We start from the raw sequence: 17,373 nt of genomic DNA, 5'->3' as shown, positions 1-17,373 counted from the left end.
ATTTCTTGACATTTGCCCGCATATATAAGAGTTGTCAGTTGCTTTCCACTGATTCTGCTTTACTTGGGCTTCCCATCTCTTCCTTCGCTCTGGGTTCCAGGGGAAGCGAAAACAATGTAGGCCTTTACGTGTTGATCCGGCGCACTTAGGAACACAATAGCCTGTCATGTCGACGTGATGGTCATGTCGACGCGAAGCTAGTCAGTCATGAGATCAAACATTTTTTAGGAAGTATAATCACTAGCGAGGCATTCACACACACTGTTCCTCGAACAACCCAAGCTTTGCTGCTGCCACCAAGCAACCGCTACTGCTTGGCACGATTCAAGACGGCATCACAGCGAGAAAGCGGTGGCATGAGGGCAGTCAAAGGATGGCACCACCCTGAACGGTGGTGCTGGCATCGAGGCACCCTACTTGCCTAGTACGATGAAGATTTCAATCAGCCGTGTTTGGGGTTGCTTTACTTGTGCTAGGAGGGTCTGTAGCAGGAAATGCGACTGTGAACTGCAGCCTGTCAAAAGCAGTTAATCAGCACTGTACAAGCCTCACCATTTCTCACCTCACTGAGGCCAATGATATCTCATGCAATGCCTGGTAATTCCTCAAAGAGCCCTGCTAAGCTAACATTACTTGAGCACATTTTAAACATTGCCAGGTTCAACGTTGCCAGTAAATTGGTTGGTATTAGCAAATGGTCTCTTGTTAGGGTAAAATGTGTACAGTTATGTAGATATGGTTTGTACAGCATTCATCGAAAGAAACAAGGCCATTTGTTGTACACCCCGCAGAGGCTTTTGCAGTCTTCTGGCATTTGGGTCCAGTTAGTTTGAACCGTACGATCGTCAAAATTGGTGAGTCTACAGTCTTCAAATTACTACATATTCTAACAACAAGAAGTCAAAGCCTCCCGATGAATTTTGTTAAAATTGGCATATAGGTTCAAATGTTGACCTATCAGCCCCGCGTCTCCCCTTCAGAAAAATGTTTAACAGCTTGTGGTATAAAAAGTAAAGGAAAAGAGGTTTATGTACGAAGGTTGAAATAACGTAAGGACATGAAGACTGGTAACTAAGGAATGCCACTCAAAACACTTATAAAAAGAAAGATAGCAGTAGCATACCGGAAGTTGACTCTACAAAGAGAGACGTAAATGTTACTTGGTCATGGTGTCTCTATTTAGACCATGTTACCGAAGAAAAATACATCGATGATTTCCTGTGAATTTGCGTGCTTCTAGCAAAACTTTTTTTTTTTTTGGCCATGCCACTGTAATTTCACTTATTTGTCATAAATGAATAACGCCCTGATGTTAGCATAGTGTGAACTCTTCTAATGTGGTACATAAGGGGTGTGGGAATATTTAAAATCTTGAGCACCGATCGAATAGTCCTGCCTATTCAATTATTTTAGATAGGCAATTCACTATTCAGTATTGTCAAATATTCCTTCTGTTCAAATACTATAAGGGGCATCACTAGTTTTTGCAGTTTACAGGAAGAAATACTGATGCAAGTGGAGACTCTTGAATGCTGCAATAGAACTGTGATTGCTGTTCCAACGCATGAAGGGGCTCACTTATGTGCAATAGTTTGCAGTCGATAAATAAGCGCTTCGCACCTTAGAGAGACAGCCTACAGATTTACTGTCTCAGTTTTGGCAAAGTGATTTATCATTTGGCATGTATTACCATATTTAGGTTCCTTTGAACCTAAACATAGTTCAATATACTAATGTGGCGCATTAGTATATTGCACTTAGCCCCTTCAGCGAGAACTACACTGTACTAAGTGCATCTGCACACATGCTCTTTCTTTAATTAATCACTGTCATTTAATTACTGTAGCGCTTTTTATACGACCAACTTTCCCTTTTTTCTTGTTTACAAGCTTCAGTTCAGCTGGAATCCAGTTGATAATGGCATTAGATTGATCAAATAACATAACTAAGCCATTTTTTCACTGAACGTATTCCACCGAATTCTTTATATTTCACTGTGTCTAGAAATTGGAAATATTTGGTATATTATTCAATATTTGGAGGTCGTTTCTCTAGAATATTTGTGTTCGAGTAGATTTGAAAATTTAATTTTCGTGCACCTGTATTGTAAACGAAGGGGTGTGCAGGTTGGCTGATCTGGTTACAATCTTTTAACTATTGTCACAGGAAGACATCATCGCTGCCCAGCTACAGTTCAAGAACCAGTTGTTGCTGCACAAGTGCCTCAGTTGCTGTGATCATTGCGACTATGCAATCACTAGGCTGTCTGCTCGCATCATACACAAGTGCAACCACATAGGCAAGAAGTTGCTTTGCTGCCACTAGTACTGCCCTTGAAGCTTTTTGCAGAAGAGCAACTTCGGCACACCTGCGCACACACATGGTCGAGTGCCTCTTTTTCTGCACTGGATGATATCCTTTGTACAGTCTGACCACCTGAGCAGTCACTTGAACAACTGTACACTGCCGTTACATCTGTGTTAGATGGGTCACTAACCTGAATAGGCACCATGAGAACTTTGGCACCGTGCAGAGTAGGTAACTAGAAGTCTAGGTGCACCTCGTGGAATAAACCATTGGAATTGGAACTGTGCAGTTGCATTCGATATGAGCTGCAACACTGTGCCCATGGTCTACAGAACTTCAAGATTGCACGGCAGCACCGACAAATGAAACATTAAACTAAAGACAGTCTCAATTACTGGTATTTATTAAACCAATTTTTGTATGTCAGTGCTAGCGTGCAAAGCAGTTTTTCAACTTCTTTGACAACGGGCACTAAGTTATAGCTCACATTGAATGCAGCCGTACATATATGCTGTAATAAGCTGCACAAGCACGTTGACATTCTTGTGCATCATAGAGAACAAGTGTGACTATATGCTGTTGTAAACTGCACTGTAAAGTATTTTCAAAGGGTATTCCAGCAGTATTAATTTAATAAGGTGTTTCATCATGTTAGAATGTAGCTGTGACTGGCTGCAGTGAAGGTTAAAGGGGGACTTGTTTTAATGAGATTATGCCTGTTTAATGAGACTATGTTCATGTGGTATTTCTTTATGTGAAGACATAACAAACGTAAAAGTGCACATTTGCTATGTTCACGTAGCAATACTAGGACAACAGGAGGCTAAGGAGACAGAAAAAAGGCACCTAAGTGCATGTATGTGTGCCTTTCTTTCTGTCCTTGACCACTTTACACTTGTTTATTTTTCTGTTTATCTAAAGCTGTGCATGCAGTATTGTGCTTTAATGCTAGCCAGGCAAGTTAATTGCTGATAACACTTCTGTTTTCCTCTTTCTTTACCTTCATGTGTGTCACTCGTATTGAAAAATAATATATTTGCACTCTTACTATACAATATATTTAAAATTAGGGATATCAGTTTTTGTTAGTGGCTGTAGCTTTGTAAACTTTCCAGCACGTTTATGACTGCTTCTTTCTGTGTTATTGTCTGATGCATGATATGATACCATTTTTTATGTTTCATCTCTTTGTTGTCCCCAAGTTCTAGGACTATTACTGCTACTTTGAGATTTTTTTTTGTTATCATATCCTGTTGAAGTTTTTTCATTCACTTGGACATTCCTTTGCAACAGTGGAGAATTTACCTGTGATCAAGTATTTAGTCAACACTTTGTGTTTCACAGTGCAAAATTTGTTTCCGTATAGGGAAGTGCATTGCTAATTGTTGATATTTGAATGCTTGCACTAATAGCATCTTATCTTGTTTTAGTATCATTAACTCCTATTAATTTTGTTGCATGCTCCAAGAGAATTTAGTGGTGGCACTTGAAAGCTGCTTCATTATTGCCATTGATTTCACTCATTATGAGATATTTATGTGGAATCTGAATTTGAGCGGAATCTTACGAAGGCATGTTTTTATTTCATTTCTTTGCAGGTTCAACTACAGTACCAAAAGCTCTGATGCCACAAATATGCCATATTTCTCCTGTTATATTTGTGTGAAGCAATATATTGACTTAGCCATGCAATGGTATATACACTGTACACAATGCCATTGTTACTACTGCCACCGTCAAACTTGACTCGAACGTGGGAGTGCATGACCTGCATGACCGTCAGCTCTATGAAGCGGCACCAGCCAGAACCGAGACAAAAGTGTGGCCAGGTATGCGATACCTGTTTACAGTATGTGTGACCAGTTGTTGCTCTGCTGACCCAGAGAAAGGCGGTGGGTGCGCATCCCCATTTCACTTACAATGTTCAAGTGGCACATGTGCCAAACCAGAAACTTCAACAATCGCTCGTCAATGTTAAGGACAAATTATCAAAAGAGAAATTTCCAGGTGTGGTGTACGTTGTCCCATGCGCGGATTGTGATGTGTATATTGGCGAAACTGGCAACTTTGAAAAGCGTCTTAAACAGCACAATTTTTCTGCGAGGAAAGAAAATGTGAAATCCAGTGCTTTGGCTGAACATGCCGCTTCAGGGGTTCACACAATCGACTGGGGGAAGCCACGTGTCCTTGCCAGAGAAAAAGGACTATCTCAATGCCTTTATCTGGAGTCGCTCATGATTCAGACTACACCGTGCACTCTGAACAGGAGCGATGACAATCTGCCATCAGTGTACGTGCACTGCCTGCGTCACATGTTCAAGCCTATTTAAGCGAACTGCTCGAACACACTTGTCTCTTTTACCTGTGAACAAAGCTCCCGTTTGGAAGCCGGAACGTCTTTCTTTCTTCTATTAAATTTACTTTGGTTGGCATAGTGCCCTGGGTTTTGTCTACCATTCACCATCCCCATTTCAGTCACATTAGCCCTGGGGCTGTGTGGTCTCTCGCTGAGGCAGCTTGAGCACGCTGGGTCAGCTCTCGGCCAAGGTGGGCCCAATGGCTGTCATGACAACACAAAATAAAGGCAGATTATCTGATGTCGGGGCGTTTACACTGGTTCCTGTATGAAAAGGGAGGCCATGCAGTTTAGTCTACACATTCAGTTTGAATGGTGTTAAGCCGCTCATCTCTCGAACATACAGAATGGACGGTGTAGAGCTGCATGATTGTTTTGTATATACTTTCGCAGTGCCGCGAGTTGCCCACGTGTTTTGTGAATGGGAAGGCGTCCACTTCCCAGCGTGTCCGGGCAGCAACTGTTTCTGTTTTTGAGGGGTCGGACGGCCCGCGTGGTGTCGGGTGACGAGCCGCGATGCGCGCCGGGGGGGGCGCGGTGCAGATGCGGAGAACGGATTCGGAGAACGCGGTCTTGCGCCCACTGGGTTGGCATTCCACCGATGGTCATAATAGGTCCACGCAGACAAACCTCGAGTGGGACTGCTGTACGCGGCGTTAAGGCGCCTGCTGGCTAGAGACGGCGCCGAGGTTTATGGCCTAGCAATGTTGACCACATGTTGCGCGTACAGAACGGGGGTCCACTCCCTTACACGTCCGGGCGGCAACCACGTGTGTCTTGTTTTGAATGCTGAGGAAAGCCCGCGTGGTGTCGAGTGACAACTTGCAGTGCGCGCCGTAGAGGCGCGGTGCACATGCGAAGATCGCGTTCGGAGAACATCGTCTTGAGAACACAGAGTCCGGATGCCGCCAATGGTTATTATTTTTCCACGCGGAAAAACCTTAATGGGGGACTGTGGTACGCGGTGTTCTGACACCAGCGCCCGAGCCCCCCTGCTGGCTAGAAACGCCGCCGAGGTTTGAGATGGCCCAGCAATAAATTGTGCGTGCCTGGCTTGTTTGCTGAGGCTGTCACTGACCACGTGAAAATAGGAGAGGGAAACGAAGTTGTGGGAAGAAGGAAAACGGTTGTTTTCCAATACATTTACTTTTAACTGTAAGCCAATCCCTTTGGGTTGTGGCTTAACAAACTTTCAGCTGTCATTGGCAACTGCTTCAGTGGGATGGGCCAACGGTCCTACCACCCTTTTTCTTGGTCTCTTTCACCTATAACAATCGAGACGAGGTGCTTGTTCCTCAGTCTAGGCTGTAATCACTAAACCTGATAGATCAGTAAGACTCTGTACGATGCAACGCTAGTCTGGGCCGTAAGCACTTAGTGGTAGAACAGTGAGACTCGGTTCGTCGTATGTAGTGATAGTTGTCCTAGGCTCTAACTTAAGGAAAAGTAGAAGAGTAAGGCGCTGTTTACTTGTGCGATTTGCATCAGTGTTCTTTTGCTAACTCTGCATTTGACTGTGTAAATATTTTCGTTGCAATATGTCTTCAAGTTTTGTTACCTGCAACCTGCCTCCTGCTTCATCAATCACCTTGAAGAGACTTTCATCGACTTCAAATACAAAGAACAAACTTAACTGGCGAGCTCTACAACATCGAATACTGAACCAGTGGTGAGAAGATCAAGTCATCCAACTACCACCTCCCACACCTACGAGCAGATCCCAAAGCAGCCAAGCCCGGCACCATGGAGGAGATCCGGAAACGACAGTTCATTCAGCAACGGGTGAGCAGGATTTATTGCGTCTTTTTCAGGTTGGCATGGCAGTTGGTGTGTAGAGCTCATGGTGGAGCACACGCGCGGGTGCAGAGACAATGGAGTCTAATGGAGTTGAGGGTGCGACTGTGGCGGAAATGGATCGGAATTGGGAGTTATCAAATGATGGTATTCTATATTCTGATAACTCAAATGAAGTGAGAGCACCCAATCGGAGCCAGGAATTGTCGCAGCAGGTATCTCAGCCTTTGTAAATTCCAAATGATACAAGAATGCTCGAGCTCGAAGTTCAAAAGCTTCAACTTCAGATTGAGTACGAAAGGCTGGTGCAGAGAAGGATGAGTGCTGAACGTCTTAATGGTTCGTTGCCCAGCACTGGCTCTGAGCGTGGCGATCAGAGGCAGATGGGTTTTGATTACATCGAGCAATGCACAAAAGTGCTGAAAGGGTTCCGCCTGCCATGTGACGCGGATGTACCATTATGGTTTGAGGAAGTAGAAAAACTTTTTGCTACTTACAGGGTACCGTATGAGAGTCGCGTGCATCTGGTCATGCCAGCGGTAGCTGAACGTGTTCGCTACCTACTGTGTAACCTCAACCAGGAAGAGAGTACTGATTACGAGTCAGTTAAAGAGGCAGTGTTGATGGAACTGAAGCTTTCTCCGGCGGAGTATCTGCAGAGGTTTGAGAGAGCATTGAAACGTAAGGAGGAGACGTGGTCACAGTTCGCGTCGCGAGTGAAAACGTATTTCTCCTACTACCTTTAAGTGAGAGGGGCCGACACTGTAGAAGTGATGGCAGAACTCATAGTTGCAGATCGTATAAAAGCGGGCCTTAGTATAGAAGGTCTTGAGTACGTGAGGCTGCGAGAAGGTGAGAGATGGCTTAGGCCGCCTGAGATTGCCAAAGTGCTACAAACTTTTGAACAAGCGAAAGGCAAAGGGTACGCTTCAAAGCCATCAGCGGCAGAGATGTGGCAAGACCCGCCCCAAGTAAAGAAAGGCGCCCTCAAATGTCACTTGTGTCACAGCTCGGGCCATTTCGCTAAGGATTGCCCGAAATCTAGCGATAAGGAAAATCAACCTAAGAGCGCTATCGAGCCAAGGCAGATGGTACAAAAGGTGGCGATAGCCCACGAGACGGGAGGTGAGATACCTGAGGAAGTGAGAATAATGATGGAATTCTTACTGCAAATGTAAAAGCCGTGAGACGCAAATGTGAAGGGATCACTAAAGTACAGTTAATTCCCTTCTCATGCGGAGATGTATCCACAGTTGCGATTCTGGATACAGGGAGCGAAATAACTGTCATATGAGAGAATCTGCTTCCGCAAAGTCTCGTGGAGCCGGCAGGCACAATAAGATTGGTGTCTTCTTTTGTAAAGCTATCGAGGCAAAGCTAGTTACGTTGCCGGTAAGGTCAAATAGCCCGAAAATGGCTGCTGAACCTCAGAACGTCGACCTACTCTGCGCATTGACTAATGAGCTAGTCGAGGGCACGGATTGTTTGTTAACCCAGGAAGATTGGGAACTTTTGTTGAAAGCCAACAGCTCTGTGCCATCCCATGGAGCACCGGCCGACCCTGCCCATGTGTTAGAACAATCAAGTGAGTTGGTAAGCCGGAGAGAGGAGTTTCGCAGGGTGCAGCTAGCTAACACTACCCTAGAAAAGGCTGAGCTGAAAGCCAGTCTGGAAAAGTGTCAAGTTGGACAAGCCCACATTCATTGCCTCGGGCATATTTTTGGTTCAGGGACGCACGCACAAGATCTAGAAAAAGTAGCTGCAATTAATAATCCGGTTTCACCATGCACTAAAAGGAAACTACGCAGCCTTCTAGGACTGTGCGGCCACTATCGCGAGTACGGCCGAGGATGTGCAGAGGTGGAGAACCGGCTCACGTGGTTAGCAGAGAAAGCGGTACCCAATAAGATACGTTGGCTGCAGGAAGCTCAGACGGCATTTGAGGTTCCGAAACTTTCCCTCTGCGGAGTCCGTGGTGCTCAGCACTTCGGATCCATTTGAGCCCTACTGGCTTTTCACAGACGTGTCAGCTACGGATCATGGAAGCCATCGTAATACTATAGTGCCATGCCAACTGGATGGGCGTGAATGTTCCTGCTCACCTGGCGCTGTATATTGTGGACTTTGTGAGTGCCGATTCAAGACACAGAGACACTAGAGTGCTCTTATAGCTTGGAACTATAATCCTGTGCTTAATTGTTTAGTGACATGTATTGTGTATTTCTTTTTTTCTCTCTTCTTGCTTTGTTATTTTACGGGTCAGTTTGCTGTTGTTGATGTAATTAGGCCATGGTGTGATTAGAAAGTTTGATTACGTAATCGCGGCAGTGATTTATCGTATCACTGAGCGAAAATTATCCCAGTATACTCTTTAGGGGGAACGTGTTAGGCCGCTCATCTCTCGAACATACAGAATGGACGTTGTAGGGCTGCATGATTGTTTTGTATATACTTTCGTAGTGCCGCGAGTTGCCCACGTGTTTCGTGAATGGGGAGGCGTCCACTCCCCAGCGTGTCCGGGCAGCAACCGTTCCTGTTTTTGAGAGGGCGGACGGCCCACGTGGTGTCGGGTGACGAGCCGCGGCGCGCGCCGGGGGGGGGGGGCGGGTGCGGTGCGGATGCGGAGAACGGATTCGGAGAACGCGGTCTTGCGCGCACTGGGTTGGCATTCCACCGATGGTCATAATAGGTCCATGCAGACAAACTTCGAGTGGGACTGCTGTACGCAGCGTTAAGGCACCTGCTGGCTAGAGACGGCGCCGAGGTTTATGGCCTAGCAATGTTGACCACGTGTTGCGCATACGGAGCGGGGGTCCACTCCCTTACGCGTCCGGGTGGCAACCACGTGTGTCTTGCTTTGAATGCTGAGGAAAGCCCGCGTGGTGTCGAGTGACAACTTGCAGTGCGCGCCGTAGAGGCGCGGTGCGCATGCGAAGATCGCTTTCGGAGAACGTCGTCTTGAGAACACCGAGTCCGGATGTCGCCACCGATTATTATTTTTTCATGCGGAAAAACCTTAATGGGGGACTGTAGTACGCGGTGTTGTGACACCAGCGCCCGAGCCCCCCTGCTGGCTAGAAACACCGCCGAGGTTTGAGATGGCCCAGCAATAAATCGTGCGTGCCTGGCGTGTTTGCTGAGGCCGTCACTGACAATGTGGAAATAGGAGAGGGAAACGAAGTTGTGGGAAGAAGGAAAACAGGGTTGTTTTCCGATACATTTACTTTTAACTGTAAGCCCATTCCTTTGGGTTGTGGCTTAACAAACTTTCAGCTCTCATTGGCAACTGCTTCAGTGGGATGGGCCAACGGTCCTACCGCCCTTTTTCTTTGTCTCTTTCACCTATAACAATCGAGACGAGGTGCTTGTTCCTCAGTCTAGGCTGTAATCACTAAACCTGATAGATCAGTAAGACTCTGTACGATGCAATGCTAGTCCGGGCCGTAACCGCTTGGTGGTAGAACAGTGAGACTCGGTTCGTCGTATGTAGTGACAGTTGTCCTAGGCTCTAACTTGAGAAAAAGTAGAAGAGTAAGGCGCTGGCTACTCGTGTGTTTTGCATCAGTGTTCTTTTGCTAACTCTGCATTTGACTGTGTAAATATTTTTGTTGCAATATATCTTCAAGTTTTGTTACCTCCAACCTGCCTCCTGCTTCATCAACGCCAATAATCACCTTTCATCGAGACTTTCATCGACTTCAAGGACAAGGAACAAACTTAACTAATAGCGTGGAATGTGACTGCCAGAATGCCACAAGCGGAGCAGCTTGCCATTATATGGGGATGCGCACCCACCTTTTGTATCTGGGTTAGCAGAGTGACAAACTTGTTACTTGTTACATACACTGTCGACAGGTATTGCATGCCCGACCGCACTTAAGATGGTCCATATAAAAAAAACGCAGATAAGTGGATATAATTGAGAAGCATAACAACTTTCGTCGAAGTAGTTTTAATTAAAGTACTAATATGTGTTTTCAACGCGAAAAAAAAATTTTTTTTGAATTTGTGTCTCACCATTGCAATATTTTGGTTTGTGCTTCGACTTCACCTCATGGCATGATGCTGGGACACACAAACCAACTGAATTTGCTGCGTAAAAAAGTGGGTCTTGTATCCGCAGAATATGGTTCTTGGTTCTTTTTTTCGTATTGTATTTTTTGTATGTTATCCGGGGTGATTGTTTTTGTCCTGCGTAATTTTAAAAATCACCTGTGGCAGATAGGATAATTATTGTTCTTGAACTGGATTATTTAAAGAGGCAGACATTACTAGCACGAGAAGTCGAAGCACATCTTCAACTAATTTTTAAAATTCACTAATTAACTTAATTAGTTACCTTACATCACATATTGCAATTTAAAAATTGTAGCCAGTGAGCCTGCAAGATGTACCCACTTGAAATTAATTTCGGGCATGACATACATGGACGTTCCAGTTACTTTCGTGCTTCAATACTTCAAAGTGTGTTTTGTTAAAAAAGTAAGTGGAACAACAGTGCATTATTGCAGCGAGTTTGATGGCACATATCTCGAAACTAGTGTCGTCCTGTAAATTCACTCCGAGCGGATGCCTTGTAAGCTCACCGGCTACAATTAATAAATTGCAATATGTGCTGTAAAGTAACTAATTAAGAAGCTAATTAGCACATTTTATTAATTAGCGTGTTTTCATTTCTCATGCAAGTAATGCCCGCCTCTCTGACTAATCATGCTGAAGGACTAGAATCTTACCTGCAACAGCCTATATTTAATAATTCTGTAAATCTTGAAAATGTGTAAATCTTAAAAATGATCACCCCGTATATGAACACGCTAACAAATGCATCAAAAATATCGCAATATCATTGACTTAAGGACCACAATTCCCCCAATAATAAACAGCTGTACTTATGGGTTTCTTTAATCTTGACATCACAAAGTCCCTGTGCTGCGTGTCCCAACAAATACTGTCTATCTGGCCCCCAGTATCCGGAATAATAGTAGATACATATCACGGAACTAGTGAAATATGCTCAATAAAGCTGCCTATCAACAGTCTTCACCAAATGTATTCGTCTTTTTTGCTGGTTTCAAGGTGACTGTGACTGAACGTGTGTCATGCAAGTGGTGCTCCCAGCTCACGCTGATGAAAGTGATTTGTGGCCCGCTCTACCACTTCACACGTAGGCAGCCGCATATACTGCCAGTAGCACGGAAGTGTGCAATGTCGATCTCCCTTAAGTAGGGATACCTTCAGGACATAAATTCTTATGAACTTCTGGTAATCACAGCTTTTATTCCTCTCCGCACACACCACCATCTCCAACACCATGGTTTGTATGTCCAGCCAATATGCTATGAGGTGAAGTCAAAGCATGAACCAAAATATTGCCAAGATGAGAGTCGAATTCGAAATTTGTTTCTTGGTCAAAGCGCTTATTACTTTGATTAAAATTTCCGTGGCAAAAATAGTTGTGCTTCTCAATTATATCCGCTTTCCAGCTTATTTTTTTGATGGACCACCTTAGTATGCTACCGACGTTAAACATAGGCCAAAATAGGCTTTGTGCCAAATTCAGGCTTTAATTTAAAAGTACCTGTGTGCTGCACAGAGGCAAAAATAAATTTTTAGAAGATAGTAAGTTTTAGGGAAAGTTCTATGAAAATAATTCCAGGTTTTCTTCTATGACCATTTTTTGGGTAAAATTTTCCCAAAAAAGCTATAATTTGTGCATTTTTACCTCAGTGTTAAGCGTTAAAGAACATACAAGTATTTTGTGAAACTGTTTCCTAATGAAAGAAAAATTCAGGTAACGCAGAAATACAAATTTTCAAAGAGTGCGCAAGACGGTCGATATTTGGCAGATTTTGTTTTGCACCTGGTTTTCCACCGTTTTGTGAAGTTCAAACGGCCCTCACTTGCGGAAAAATTTCTTTCCACTAAATATATTGGGAAAATACTGTGCATCTAGTTCTTGTATACATGGAATATTTTGTAATATTTTGAGAGAAATAAATGTTGGTCGAGCACCCCGGTTGTGACAGTTGGCGTGGACAGTCCCGTAGTAAACAGCTCGGATGACGAAATACCAGTATAAATCCACAAATTACTTGTAATAATGGTGCTTGTTTGACCGAGGCCATCTGTTCTCAGTTCAAGGCTTCATTTTGCGAACAGTCTTCTTGTCATCTCAGGTGATGCATTCTATTAAAAAAAAAAAGACTTGCTTTTGTATGCTCATTGCAAAGGGGATACTATACCTCACATTTACATGTTAGCATTGCCTTGCGAACAACTATATGATGTAGGAGGTTATGCTTGTCCAGGAAGGTGGTGGTTTTGGCATGCCATTAACAGATGCACCACGATTCTACTGTTTCGAGAATGGCAATGTCACTTATATTGCAATTGTTACTCGTAAATAAGCTGTAGTAAAGGGCCCAAACTAAATGGAAACGTCAACATGTTCGCAGTGCGTAACATGTGCAAATATGGTGTACAGATATCCGTGCACCAAGGTTGTCATTTAGAAAGAAAATATGTTAAATAGGACACAGTGACCTAAATTTTATTGCTGCACTGCAGTTTGTATGTGTCGTTTTTAGGCGATTAATATCAAAGATATCATGAAACCACTTTCTGTACCATGGCAACGTTGCATAAAAAGTTTATCATTTTATTTGCCCAAAGAAGTGGAGTGCATGCTGGCAGTGCACCCCCACCTTCTCTCAGTTTAATAAATTTTATAACTTAGCACGTTTTTTTTTATAGCTTGTCCGCATTTTTTTCTCTTCATCATGACAACTTTGCATAAAAACTTTGCTATCTTATTTTGCCAAAGTGACAGCATATGCAAGCAATACCCACTCCTTCTCTCAATTCAAAAACTTTATCAGTACAAAACATTTTTTTAAATACATTTTGGATTTTATGAACCTGTTCATTGAGCAATCACATATATAATTGTTGAACAATTACGAAAGGTCGACCATCTGTGCTTTGGTTTGTCTTTTCTGAGATCATCCTCAAGAACAATTGGATGAACAAATGGCTCAATATTAGCACTAGCACCTATGTGTTCCGACTTTGACATTTCGTAAGTGCAGTTTTGTTTTCATTGTGCAGGGTCAGTTTATTCGTCCTCTCCAACAACTGCCGAGGATGACAAGTTGCAGCACTGACGCCTCCACTGCTGTCACTTCTGTGGCTTTGAAACTGGAAAACTGTTCTGTCTGAAAACACACACCATAGTCCACACAGACAAGTGTTCATGTAAATGCCATTTTTGCCCGCAAAATTTCTGGCAAAGGTCTAATTTCAAGGCTCACCTACACATCCACACAGGCAAAAGCCATTTCAGTGCCCTTCATACCCTTAGAGCTTTTTGCAGAATGGAACTCTGAAAAGACACTTGTTCATCCACACGGGCTAGCAGCAGTTTCAATGTCGTTTTTGCCCTGAGAGCTTTTCGCATAGATGCAGCCTGAACGATCACTTGCGTGTCCACTCAGGCGAATGGCCACATCAGTGCCTCTCATGCCCGCAAACATTTGTGAATAGCAGCCATCTCAAGAGGTATTTGTGCATCCATACAGGCGAGCGACGATATCACTGCACCATCTGCTCCAAGTCCTTTGTACAGACCGATAACTTGAGGACACATGAAAACACAGTACCATGATGCAGCAGAGTATTGATCAGTGATGTTGGTGCACTTTTTGGGATAAATGTGGTTTGAAGTACATGCGGAGTATGCTGTGTGGTGTTCTTGTGCATTGGGAAGAGTGCACTAGTGGTCTAATAAGTTGGTCTAATAAGTTGCAAGAAAACTCGTAGTGACACTGCTTGCATTACAGTAACCATATTTATGCAGTACGCCTGCATGGAAAAGTTCAAAAAAGTTGAAAGCAATCGTCCATCAATAGGCCTTGAGAACAGTCATGTTTGCAGTAAGAATAGCCATGATATGTTTTGAATGTATAGCCAGTCTTAGGAACTTCTTGGTCTCCTCCAAACTTACTCCTGCCTAAACGAATATTTTTGTGGGTTAAGAGCTACTCGCCAGGTTTGGGCATTGCTAACAGACAAGTGTGGTGCATAGGTCACATGATAACACTTATTCAGCAAACTTTGAGAGAACCCTGCGTCCTGCTGGAAAATCAAGGTCGCACGCATAAATGTAGGATGCACTGTCTACAACATCATAAGTTAAATCTTGTGACTGGTAAAGCTTTGAATGCAGAATGCGCTAAACCACCACCGGAGGTGTATCGTGCTGTGAAAGATGAAAAAGAATAATGTAGGTGTCGCAAAAGAGCGCGTAATCAAAGCACGCGCAGTAGTGTCACGCAAGCCAGCGAAAAAAGCACGCCGGCCCCGTAGCAGTTTCAACAGAGGGGGAGAGCGCATACGCCTCAAACAGCCGACGCGACTTATGGAATCTAGAAGCAACGGTAACGAGAGAGAGCGCGCACCGAGACACCTTCTCACCCGGCGAGTCGAGAGAGAGAGATTACTACATCACGAGCGTGCGCCTACCGATGAGTCACCACCCTTTCTCGATGACGCTCCGACGGCGGCGGTCGAAGCTGTGAAGCCTAGATTTCCAGGCTTTGTCCATGCTACAGGATCCCAACTTTGACCGAAGGTTCCATCCAGAACTCCCGGTGAAGGATATGGGTGAATCGGAAGGGGGATCAAATTGCGCCGGTGAAGTAATGTGACATGAAGACCGACTGTCTGCGGAAGAAGGGGATTCCCTGCAAGCTAGTCGACGAGTTCATCAAGCGTCTGCATTTCCGGAAGAAGTTCCTTCTTCGAGATTTGCTTCGAGCTACGCCGAGATCGTATTGCTCAAGACCAGCATGTGTGAATACGATTGAACACTTAGTGTTCCTATTCATTTTGTACTTTACGTGTTGGACTCTTAGTGCTTGTCGTTAATTATTTTCCTGTGTTTTGTGAATACCCATCTGAATTGTATTGTGATGTATCTAGCCTAAGTGTGCACGTATGTGTGTAACTGCCTTGTATTTGTTTGTGTTTTAACAACTCTGAGCTCTGTCTCGGTCTTTGGACAGCAACCGGCGTTCGCTGGCGCACCAGAGGGCCCCTTACTAATCGTCCTTGCTTTCGTGGGGTTATTTTCAGAAGCTGATAAGTCGGCTTTAGAATTTGGCCCGGCGTTGGCGCCTCTCGTTCACGGGGTGTGTGACAATATTTCTGGCGTCCGCGACAGGACCTTGCTGGTGCAAATTGTGTGTCCATAGTAGGGAGAAAGAGCCTAAAGTTGTTTACATTGCCATCGTAAACAATTTTAACTGTTGCACCACGTTTTGCTAATTTGTGTGCAGAGAGCAGTTTGATAGTTGAAATCTAGGCAGATATTTTTTTGCACGCGACTAGATGTTTGAAAGGCATCATTGATCTCGAGAAATTAGTTGCCCTTGGTGAGAAGATGGGTCTTTTCAGAGCTGAACTATGTAAGTGGGTTAGCCAGAAGGATAAAAAAGCTGTAGAAAGAGAGAAGCTAGCGGCCGAAAGAGCCAAAGAAGAAAGAGAGGCGATGGAGCGAAAAGAAGAAAGAGAAGCAAAGGAGCGACAAATAAAAGAAGAGAGAGAGGTGAGGGAGCGAAAAGAACAAAGAGAAGCAGAAATAGCTGAGAGAGAAAGACAAAGACAGCACGAGTTAGAACTCAAACGACTTCGTTTGCAGCAGCGCACAGACGCTCCCGCTCAGGCAAGAGTCGATAGCACTGAAAGGGAAGGCACTAGCTTCCATCTGAACCCTAGCAAGCTGCTTGTGGCATTCAATGAAAGAAAAGATGACTTGGATGAATATTTGCACAGATTTGAGACATTTGCTAAAAGTCAGAATTGGCCAGAGGATTAATGGGCCACTGCACTGAGCACGTGTTTGAGTGGCGAAGCACTTAGTGTGTACGGTAGGCTGCACCAACGGATGCCTCTAATTATGGAAGGGTGAAAGCCGCTCTACTAAAGAGATTTAGGTTCACCATAGAAGGCTTCCGAGATAAGTTTAGGACCGGAAAGCCCGCCGATGGCGAGACTGCCACGCAATTTGCCGCACGGCTCAGCCACTATTTTGATAGGTGGACCGAACTTTCAGAGACTGCGCAGGAGTATGGTGCGCTTAGAGAGCTTCTGATCAAGGAGCAATTCCTCATCAATTGCCACCCGAGCTTGTCACTCTATCTGAAAGAAAGGAAAGCTAAATCGCTTCAAGATATGTTAGAAAGATATGTTGGAATTGGCAGACCAATTTTTGGAAGCGCAGGGAGGCGGCAATCTCTCCAAGATCAAAAAAGAGGAGCCAGAAGACGCAAAGAAACCGGCATTCGATGCAAGGAGAAACCCTCCGATGCCTGTTCTGAGGTGTTATCTCTGTGACCGACTGTTCGCCATGCTAGCAATTGCCGGAGAATTTTACGCGCCTAAATGATGTCAAATGTTTTAAATGTGGGCAAACTGGGCACAAAGCCTATACATGTCGCAACGGAGTGAAAGAAGCTCCCCAAGCATCCGGTGTGTATGCCCCGCCAAAACATCAAGAAGACATAAACGCTGACTTTGTAGAACTCTGTGATGGGAAAAGAATTCCGTTCGTCAATACTGTGATGACACGAACACCCAGAATTTCCCGTTAAAGGAATGCCCGTACTTGCCAGAAAAATGGCAGGAAAACCAATCATGGTGTTAAGAGATACCGGCAGCAGCACAGTGATCATATGAAGGGACTTGGTCAAAGACAGTGAGCTCATGGGCGAAACCAGTTTAGTTTACCTGGTCGATGGTACGGCTAGGAAGCTTGCCGAAGCCAAGATTGAGGTCGAGACCCCATATTACAGTGGGAATGTCACTGCACTTTGTGGACAGCCCACTGTATGACTTAATCATAGGAAATGTCGAGGGAG

At 44.5% G+C, this 17,373-nt stretch overlaps 1 pseudogene; it reads left to right on the top strand.

The window, feature by feature from the left end:
• Positions 1-5,764: 5,764 nt before the first annotated feature.
• Positions 5,765-17,373, top strand: part of LOC125941614 (uncharacterized) — a 51,411-nt pseudogene continuing 39,802 nt past the window's right edge.

Source organism: Dermacentor silvarum, chromosome 1 (genome assembly GCF_013339745.2).
Source record: "Dermacentor silvarum isolate Dsil-2018 chromosome 1, BIME_Dsil_1.4, whole genome shotgun sequence".
Classification (NCBI taxonomy): Eukaryota; Metazoa; Arthropoda; class Arachnida; order Ixodida; family Ixodidae; genus Dermacentor; species Dermacentor silvarum.
Note: the sequence above shows the minus strand (reverse complement) of the source record. Positions and strands in the feature narration are given on the sequence as shown.